Below are 10,083 nucleotides of genomic sequence, written 5' to 3'. Positions count from 1 at the left end.
CGAGCGTTTGGATGTACTGTATTACCACAAAGACCAGCCGTTAACGATCTGTCCGTGTACTTCCTGTGGATTTTTTTTTTTTCCAACTAAGCGACTAATAACATTTTGGTCGACCAAGCCTCTTCTCGTCGAATAAAGGTTAGTCGACTATTAGGGTGCAGCCCTAGAAACAACACCAAGTCTCTCCTGTACAGAGATTATAAACAAATAATTTTTCATTTTGGTTAGTTTTTAACAAAAGCTAACCTTTGAGAATTAAATAAAAAGTGAAGTTGTTTTATAATGAGAGTATATTGAAAGCTTTGAAAATAACTATAAAGCAGCTGTAAAGCAATCCTTAACATTTTACTTGAATATCTAACATCTGTAGATGGTCTAAAGCAAAAGAGTTGTACAAATTCTAAAAAAAACCTTTAGAGCTCTAAGTTTTTAATTTTTCATAATCTATTTGACAAAAAAAAAACATTACACATTAATGAATAAATCTGTATATATATACATATATAAATTATTTAATTTACAAGTGTCTTGTTTGTGATTTTTATTCATGTAAGCTATACCTTCTGACCTTTAAATCAAACCATACTCGTGTTTTTATGACATCAATTACTGCTTTATTTAATCAGAAACACATCTTAATGTTAAATGCTCTAAACAGTGAATCTAATCGTCATTCAGGAAAAAGTTTGCTTCAAGAATGAGCCACACTGCTGACGTGATCTTATCTCTATCACACCCTGAGCACATGTGAGTTAATCGTCTTATCGGCAAGGTATTTCGGCATAATTTTTCATATCGGGCCGATGCCGATATTTGCATTTTAAGCCATTATCAGCCGATTTTGATAGCGTTTCGATAATATTGTGCATCCCTAAATTGCCAGTTCATATAATAATTATTTGAATACATTATATGACTTATAAATAATTATAATTCATATAATATGAATTTAATATATCATTAGCAGCAAAAGCAAGCAATGTTTTCTCTAAAATTCTTTCAGTGTAAACTGCTTTAATTTGAAGTGAGAGATTTGGGGGAGTGGCTTATGTGCATCCGATATGTCACTTTGCTCACGGCTGATTGGTCCAGCTTTGGTTTGCGAACTCTAACTCAGAATAAAACCTGCTCGGGAGTTACCATGGCGACGAAACCCGCTCGAAACCAACCTACCTTCTTGAGCCTGACAACTCAGAGTTTGCTCAAACGAAACGCGAACTTGCCTGGGTAAAATCCGAAACGGCTTCGTGCTACAGGCTTTACATTACAGCGAACAGGTTGGCCTGTCACCTGGTTTGAGTGGTGTGTTGTGTGTTTGAGTGTGTTTGAGTGTGTGTGTGTGTGTGTGTGTGGATGAAAGTGTGGTCGAAAGTGTGGTCAACTGCAGCTGAACAAGCCTCTCTTTGTGTTTGACTGACGCACATGTTTCCCATTGCAGCATTAGCAGACTTTAACCCTCTCGTGTTTTTTCCAAACATTATCCAGATGAGGATGAGGATGGCAAAGCCCACACTCAGCCGCTGTTGAAGAAAGGCAGGACATTTCTCTGATTCTCATTCTTTGCTTACTCTCTCTCTGACCTGCATGCACTTTCTCTTGGTGATGTTTTAGGATGCGCTGCTTTCATGAGTGTTTCTGCTGGTTTGACCTCTGACCTTCATCTCTACATGTGCTAGCGTGTGTTTCAGCTCCAACGATGTCACTTCCTGTCTGTGATCTAATGCTCGGTGTCTTCCTGCAGGACTGCTTCTCTTTCCGCTGACGACTTTCTTCAGTCTCTTTCCTTTCTTCTGTTTGTCCGATCCATTAGATACATGGCTCTCAGCTCTTGATTTGGAGTCTGAGCGTGTGTTTGTGTTTCAGATAAGAGGAGCCCGACGCTTCCCCTGAATGTGGCCGATCAGCGGCTGTTGGACGCCAGTCAGCATTTCCAGCAGAAACAGGGGAAGGGCACGATTGACGTGTGGTGGCTCTTTGATGACGGAGGTGAGTTGAGAACGTAGCGTTACGATGCACCGTGAAATCTGAACATTGGCCAGGGTTCGATTTTGTTATTTTGGAAACAATTCGTTCTATTCTCCGAAATGTGATGCAAAAACAAATGTAACAAGAGCACAGTGTGCAACACGGTAAGTGTACTCGCACGTTACATTATGTGTGATCTTTTGTGTGTAACCTCAACTTATGCTTCCAAAAACTAGTGAACTTTACCTGGCTAATGGGTTCAGCCTTTTTTCTGGAAGGTTAGGAACCGTTTTACTAAAGCAGCATCCAGTCAGGTCAGAGAAAACTACACCTGGGTCACAAGCTCTTAGGTGTGACTAAAATGGTGCATCAAGATAGGTGTCATTTCATGTCATGATAATGATACACGTATATCACAGTCTTGTTTCATTTACATGCCAATGAAATTTCAATTTTCTCAGTACTAGTACAGCAGCAGGCTGCTGTCACTTTAAAATCGAGTGCACGCATGTGATTGTTCTCAACCGGTTACAGCCATTTAAGACATAACCAGCTGCGTTTACATGACAATTTAGACAAACAGATAGTTTGACGTGTTTGTGTGTATTTGGCCATTTGATTGTAATAATCTGTGAAAATGACTTTTTAGTTAATTTATTTTTCTTTTTTCAGTCCTCATCTCTCTCTCTCTCTCTCTCTCTCTCTGAGAGCACATGAAACCTGTCAGACAGCATACGAGCGCTAAATTGAGTTTTCTCACTTCAACGCTTTACAATCACTTGAACATTTGATCTGGAAAGACTTAAAAAACATGTGCAAACGGTTACCTTTTGCCAAGTGGCAGTTCTGTAACTGTCCCGTCTGTTTTCCACATTGGCACTGGGCCACTGAGAGTCCTTATGGTACAGTTTTTCAGTTTATTTTAAACACGCTTTTCATCAGCAGGGTACATTTACACTAGCTAACGTATTAAATGCATCTGAATACTGTGTTAGTGACTGAAGTATGTGAGGTGGCGCTCACTGGTGCGTCTGGACGGGCTGTAGATTGGTGTGGAGGTTAGAGGCGGTTCTGCACACAAACACCAGTGTCCTGAAGGTGAGGAGAGCAGCTGTGCAGCTTGCTCAGAGCTTCCTGATTTAAGGCAAATCTCGATGACCTGTATGAGGTCCTGTCTTCCTTTGCTATTGCCCCTTTTATGCTGTAGCTGCTTTAATGCTGTCAAGACAGTGTCATGTTGTGTTAGTTCTCACACAGACGAGTGCTTGTCATGCCAGCAGTGAAGTGGCTCTGCAACATCAAATCTGAGCTTGCGTCACAGCTGTCAGTGTTTAAGGCAGCAGTACAATAGCGTTTCCTTCAGGATCTTACACAATAATAGATTCTGGTACAGTATGTGTGTAATTGGTACTAAAGCAACACTAATGCATCCTCTCCTGCTGGAACAGGCTGATTCTTGTTTGTAATTTGTCTGTATCAGGTCTGACTCTACTGATCCCCTATCTGATCGCCAACAAGAAGAAATGGAAGGACTGTAAGATCCGCGTCTTCATCGGTGGAAAGATCAACAGGATCGACCATGACCGCAGAGCGTACGTGCTATAGCTGTAATCCTATGAAATCATGCTGTAGTGACATTTTATATCAGAATCATAACTGAAGGAAAAAATTATATGCTTTCCCACAAACAGTTTAGACTCCCCCATCTCACAGTCCTGTAGAGTTCAGATGAGCTGGACTGTGAATCGTATTAGTATGCCACGCTTCTTTTCGCATAAAGTGCTCTCTCTCTGAATGCACGTGGAGGTATTGTGTGTGTGTGTGTGTGAGAGAGACAAATGTTTCCCATTGTCCTCTGCAGCTGCTGCCAGAGCCTTTGTTAGCTATAATTAGACGTGTTCCAGCAGCGAGGTCTTCATAGAAACCGTGAGAGGTCTTTACACATGTGCAGCTGAACATGTCCGTGAGGTTCATTTTCATGGATCTGTTGAATCTGCGTCACTGCAGTCATGATCACGCGTGGAGCTGCTGGATCTCAGGAGCATTCCAGGAACCGTCTCAGCTGCTGCGTTGGGAAACTAATTGTTCAATGCGAGGATACAGTGGCAAATATTGCATGCATTATTTATTATTGCCTGTTAAATATGTAATGTGACTTTGTTGTGTCCTTAGCATGGCCACATTGCTCAGCAAGTTCAGGATCGATTTCTCTGACATCACGGTCCTGGGCGACATCAACACAAAGCCCAAGTCAGAGGGGTATGAACATCATTCATCTCTTACATAAGCTCTTTCCTCAACATTCTTCACTGTTAATTGTTTGGGGATTTGTGTGGAATGTGTAAGATATTTGAGGGCTAGTTTTGCATTTGGGGTCTTTTTGTTAATTGATTAGCATTCAGCAATCAGTGATGATTCTGAATCGGTCCATGGAAGATCTGAATACACTCAAGAGTTTAGTTTAAACCTTGGCTGGATGAAGACGCTTATGTGCACAGACAAAATGCCGTGTTCTGGCAGTTACATAGAAAAACCCTTGAGCAAGAATCTGCTTCATAGATTTCAGAAGAGGCACACCACCGGTAACCTGTCTGTCACTGATCACACTTTAACAGACCTGATTTCAGAACTGTCGATCTTGTGTTTGACGTCAGAGGAACTGATAAAAAACGTTTCTGAAATGGCTTTGTGATTTGGATTGGTCAGAGGGAAAGTTCCACTTCAGGTTTCTCAGCGCTGACCTCTTGTGTTTGTCATTCAGTTTGACCGAGTTTGCTCAGATGATCGAGCCATATAAGCTGAGAGAAGATGACATGGAGCAGGAAGCTGCCGAGAAGCTGAAGAGCGAAGAGCCCTGGAGAATCACAGACAATGAGCTGGAGCTCTACAGAGCCAAGGTCTTAACACACACCTCCTGTCACATTTACAGATGATCGATCAGAGCTGATGCTGAGAAATGTAGTGCCACACAAAGCACAGCGTGTTACACAGCACAGGAGTACAGGAGCTCACACCACGGCGTCCTACGCTGTATGGGATTTGAGTCATTCCCTGGTCTGAACAATCATAGATCAGTGAGAAACACATTATATGAATACATTAGAATGACATAAATGATAGAAGTTGTAGTCTGACCGATCTGAAGGATTTGAGAGATATCGTTAACTTGTAGTGCCTCTTACTGTATTATCAACACAAGGAAGACACGAGTGTAATAAAAGGGGTTTTATTAACAGAAGGATAGACAAGAGTAACTAACAAATTAAATGAAAATTCTGGATGCACTTGGCCGAAAACTGAAACCGAAAATGCTTTATATTATTTAATAAAATAATAAATAATTATTACAAAGTTATTTTGTAAGACTTTTTAATTTAACTCAATTTAAAAAACACAAGCCAATGAAATGCACTGGCTCCCATTTATATAGGATTCAAAGACCTCACTTTTTTTTTTTTGAGTAATGTTTTAGAAAAGAGCATGATGTTGGCTTTTTGTCGAGAGAGGACAAAAGGGCCCAAAATTAAGCCCTGTGGCACCCCACAAGTGACAGATGCTGCAAATGATAGAAGATCATCTACGTTTTAAAGATGGATACAGAACCACGCATGTTGAGTTAGCATGTGTCCTAACCTATTGTTTTTACCCCTCAGGAAGAGCAGTGATTGAGCGTATCCAACAGAACTAGAGCAGCACTGGTCCTGCAAGCAGAAGTCTTACTGACGTAGTGTTAGAGGCAAAAACCAATCAGTCCTGATCTATTAGCAGAAAGAATGGCATTTTTAGACAGTTATGTCCAAGAACAAGTCTAGCTAAAATGCTCATGACTCAGTGGAGTAAAATGATGGTATTTAGATGCTCTGTTTCCTGTTTCCAAATGCGTGTCTGCAGAGTTTGTTTTCTCAGCTGCTAACATAACAGCAACTTCAGTCTTCCTGCTAATTGATTTGTTTGTTTCCTCAGAGTAACCGTCAGATCCGACTGAACGAGCTGTTGAAGGAGCACTCGAGCACAGCCAACCTCATCGTCATGTAAGTTACAAACACCAGCTTTTCAGTGACTCGTAAAGACGGTCACATGCTGCCACCTACTGACTGAAAGAACAAACACACATCCGCAAACACCCAGAAGTCTTAGTGTTGTTGAGCTGTTATATCAGCACTTCTGGAGCACATCTGCAATGCTGCAGTGCCGTGTTTGCTGTCATTGTCAAAGACAGAGCTGTAAATACCACAGCAGAGTGAATGGTTATTTGAGAGAGGCTAGTTAGCTGAAGTGGTCATGTTTCCACACTATCCAAAGACCTGCCACCCATCCTCTTAGTGCGCGGGAACCATCAGAGCGTCCTCACCTTCTACTCGTAGAGCGCTCTCAGACTCAAGCACAGCTCCTCTGACTGATGATGATGATGATGATGATAGACGTTTCTCGACAGAGCTGAAACAAACGGACTCCTTCCACGCCGCAGCTGAACAGCGAAGATCAACGCTTGACGGTCTATATTGTTTTGCACTCACAGGTTTCCGAGCACACGTTGTTACACTGATTGTTGTTATCACTGTTATCGTTATTATGACTGTCACAACTTTTTGAGTTGTGGATTTTTTTCTTCCTCTCTTTTTAATTTGCTCTTGATGAAGCAATAATCACCTCATTTCTTATTTTCTCACTTTGAAGAAAACACACGATTCTTTGCTACACTTTATAGCCTTGTGGATGTGCCTTCCTGTGCAATCAGATTCAATTCTTAAACTTTTCCCTGACTGCTGATTTATAACGGAATAGATGTAGGCTGCTTGTTTTTATTGGGTTTTTAATGTAAATCTTCCTTGATTTGATCAAGTTTTAACTGAGGTTTCCACTGCGCCGCATTTTCACTTTTTTGTAGACATATTTTTTTGGTTGCTTTCTTCTTCAGAGTTTTACGTCTTCCTTGAAGCATTGAATGAGTTGTGGAGTTTTAGCGCAGCGCCCCTCCATGTTCTTGTTACAACGATCGACCTGAACTACAGGATGATTACAATCATCTTTCAAGTAGTCTAATGTAAAAAAAAGTCTGAATTCTACCAGAACTATATTAGTTTTCCTTAGTGTGCAGTTGAATGGTTTTTGGTGTGATGAAGAGAGGCTGATGAGTGCCGTCTGTCTGAAGAAAACAGAGCCGTCAGATCCTTTCAAACTAACAATCAACCAAATAAGAGCAAAGCCCTCCAATCACAGATCCTGCTACAGACCAGACCTTTGCCTTAACAGATGAGCGGATGATTGTTGTTTGTACTGTCTTCAAGCCATACTGGCTAGTTGAGTGACTAGGTGAATGCAGACAGAAATTGAGAGAGAGATGCTAGATGAACGGATGCCTGAAGCAGAATGTAGTCTTGACCAGAAAGCTCTCCCATCTTCACACCCTGTTAGTTTCTTCAAGCAGTCTGGAATGGTGCCTTTTGTACCTCGGCAGAACTGCTCACTTGCAGCTGGTTTTTGCTTTTGAACACCACTGTTCCTGTTACGCTTCGAGGTTGGGCTGTTCCTGTCCCCACCTGAAGCTGGGTCTTCTCTTCCTTCCTTCTGTTCTGCTTTCATTGGTCCGTGCGTTTCTGTGGTTAAAGGCCTTACTTGGAAATCCCAAGATGTGTTAATGTGTCATTTGAAGCTGTAAGAATTTATTCGGTGTTGAATGAAACTGATTTGTTCCTCTATGCAGATGGACTGCGTGCGACACGTGTATCTAAACTCAGGATCGAGTGCCGGGTTCGTCTTTACCGTCGGAGACTCCGTCAGTTTTTCTTCAGATGTGTGGAGAGCCGTCGAGGAAACGGATGCAGATTTTGCTCTCTTCTGTTCCTGAATGTCGTTCGCTCGTCCGGTTGATTCTTGTGGTTGAATGCAGATGTTTGTCGTATGGCCCATCATGCCTTCGTTTCAAACTATAGCTGGAGTGTTGGTCAGTTAGCCACATGTCCATCACATTAGCTGCAGCTCTTCGGTTTCCTCACACGTTTGACACTAGTTTTGCTCACAGGCTCAGTGTTGTGCTATTGCAGGTTCTGTGTTCGTTAGAGTCACGCAGTTCACGGCCCTGCCGTCTGTGTACCTGAGAAATACTCCATGTGACCATTAGAATGAATATATTCATATTTATAGTTCTCAATATAACTAGTATTTAAAAGTATGTAAATGTGTGTGCGCCGCATATGCTTTGATTTGAAGTGGCTGACGTTAGTGACGCTGACGGTACAATCTTACCGGTTGAAAATCCGTTGCGTGTTTGTACGTTGGTGTGGCTGTACAGCACCCGTTCACCCGACAATGACTAAATCACCAATTCAACGATTGCCTGTTATCTTGAATTATTAAGATACGTGTATATTATATTTAGAGAGAGAAAATGGGAGAGTGTCACAAGCATATAAGGTGTTTCTCGCTGATCCAGTTGCGGCTGTAGATTTCCACACGCTGAGGAGCCTCTCACAGCTTCCGCTGGGAAGTCTTTTTTTGTCATGGCGTTTCTCATCCTGCAGAATGTGTTGCCAAAGTCTGTTTCATGTTCTCTCCTTAGCTTATTTCTACATCTGAAAACAAGTTCACACATCAAGGTCAGCGAGTTCCAGCTCGACTTCACACTATACTTCCTTACTAACTTGTCAAAATCTTTTAGCGTAACCAGATTAATCAAAGGAGTGGAATAATAATTGCAAATTAATATGGTGAGAAATATATTTATTTCAGGGTTTTTTTTCTTACAGTAGTTTTATGTGATTTTTTTTCTTGTTCTTTTTTAGTTGTTTGGGTTTAGTCTGCAAATTCAAACTCATCTTTGGGCTCATTTTTCAGTGATTGTTCACATTTCTATCTTTTATACGCCTTTTAAGAGCGCTCTGTTCTGCAGGAAACTCAATCCACTGGTCAGCAGTGAGGGTGTATCTGGTTGACTGACTGATTGTGCTGGAACAGTAATGTTTTGATATACTGTTATTTGTCACATGTATGCTTTTTTCTAACATTTTAACGGTTAAGGGTATCAATGCTTTGTACATCTTTATTGCAATATATAAAAATAAACTGAAATGATAATCAGTTGCTGCAGTCTTTTTCTGTTGGTGCTTCTGAATGCAGATGAACATCTGTCCACACTTCCGTTCAGGCCGTACAGTGCATGTTGAAAGTGTTCATTTAGGCCCAAGGTGAAAGAGTCTAAAGCACGAGCTACTGGAATTGACATTAGTATGGGGATTTATACTTTTATCCAGATTAGTGTCTTCTAGTACACTTAACTCAGGTTACACCGCAGGGACTGAACTTATCGTATCATCCCTGCCTTCATGTGCTGGTCAGAAAACATGTTGAACACAGACGTCATATTCAGCTTCTGGTTAAACAGGTGATTCAGCTGAGGATCATAAAAAAACATCTGATGGATGGCCCTGTCAAAATGAACTGCTAGTGAATGACACTGTCATAGACATTATTGCAATGATGAATGGAAAATAAAAAATATATATATATATGTGTGTGTGTGATATATAGTGGTCGACTACTACAGGGGTTTAGTAATTTGGCCTATGCACTGGTAATTACATTTTCTCAAAGAATTATTAGGCAAGTCAATATTCTGAGTGTTTATTACATACAGTATATCTCCAAAAAGTAGAGTTTGGTGCTAGTAACAGCAAAGTCATGGGTTTGATTCCCAGGGAATACGAATGAATCTAATGAACATTTACATTTAGTCATTTAGCAGATGCTTTTATCCAAAGCAACTTACAAATCAAAATCAACAAGAGAGCAAAGATATGCAAGTGCTATAACAGGTCTCATTTGGCTTAACGCAGTACACCTAGCAAGCATTTTTTTTAAATTATATAATAAATAAAAAGAAAACGGAATAAAAAAAAAGGAGTAGAGCAAGCTTTTTTTTTTTTAAAGAATAGGCAAGGCAAGTTTATTTGTATAGCACATTTCATACACAATGGTAATTCAAAGTGCTTTACATAAAAGGAAGTAAAATAATCATAAAAAAATCACGACAATAAAACCGGGAACTTAAAAACTTTTAAAATGATTTAATAGAATCAGTAAATGCACAGCTAAACAGATGAGTTTTGAGTCTAGATTTAA

At 40.6% G+C, this 10,083-nt stretch overlaps 1 pseudogene; it reads left to right on the top strand.

Moving 5' to 3' along the window:
* LOC107705844 (solute carrier family 12 member 2-like) overlaps nucleotides 1-7,150 on the top strand; it is a 52,885-nt pseudogene extending 45,735 nt beyond the window's left edge.
* The last annotated feature ends 2,933 nt before the right edge of the window (nucleotides 7,151-10,083 follow it).

The sequence above is a fragment of the Sinocyclocheilus rhinocerous genome, unplaced genomic scaffold (genome assembly GCF_001515625.1).
Source record: "Sinocyclocheilus rhinocerous isolate Xijiao unplaced genomic scaffold, SAMN03320098_v1.1 scaffold924, whole genome shotgun sequence".
Classification (NCBI taxonomy): Eukaryota; Metazoa; Chordata; class Actinopteri; order Cypriniformes; family Cyprinidae; genus Sinocyclocheilus; species Sinocyclocheilus rhinocerous.
This window is presented reverse-complemented; position numbering and strand designations above follow the sequence as displayed.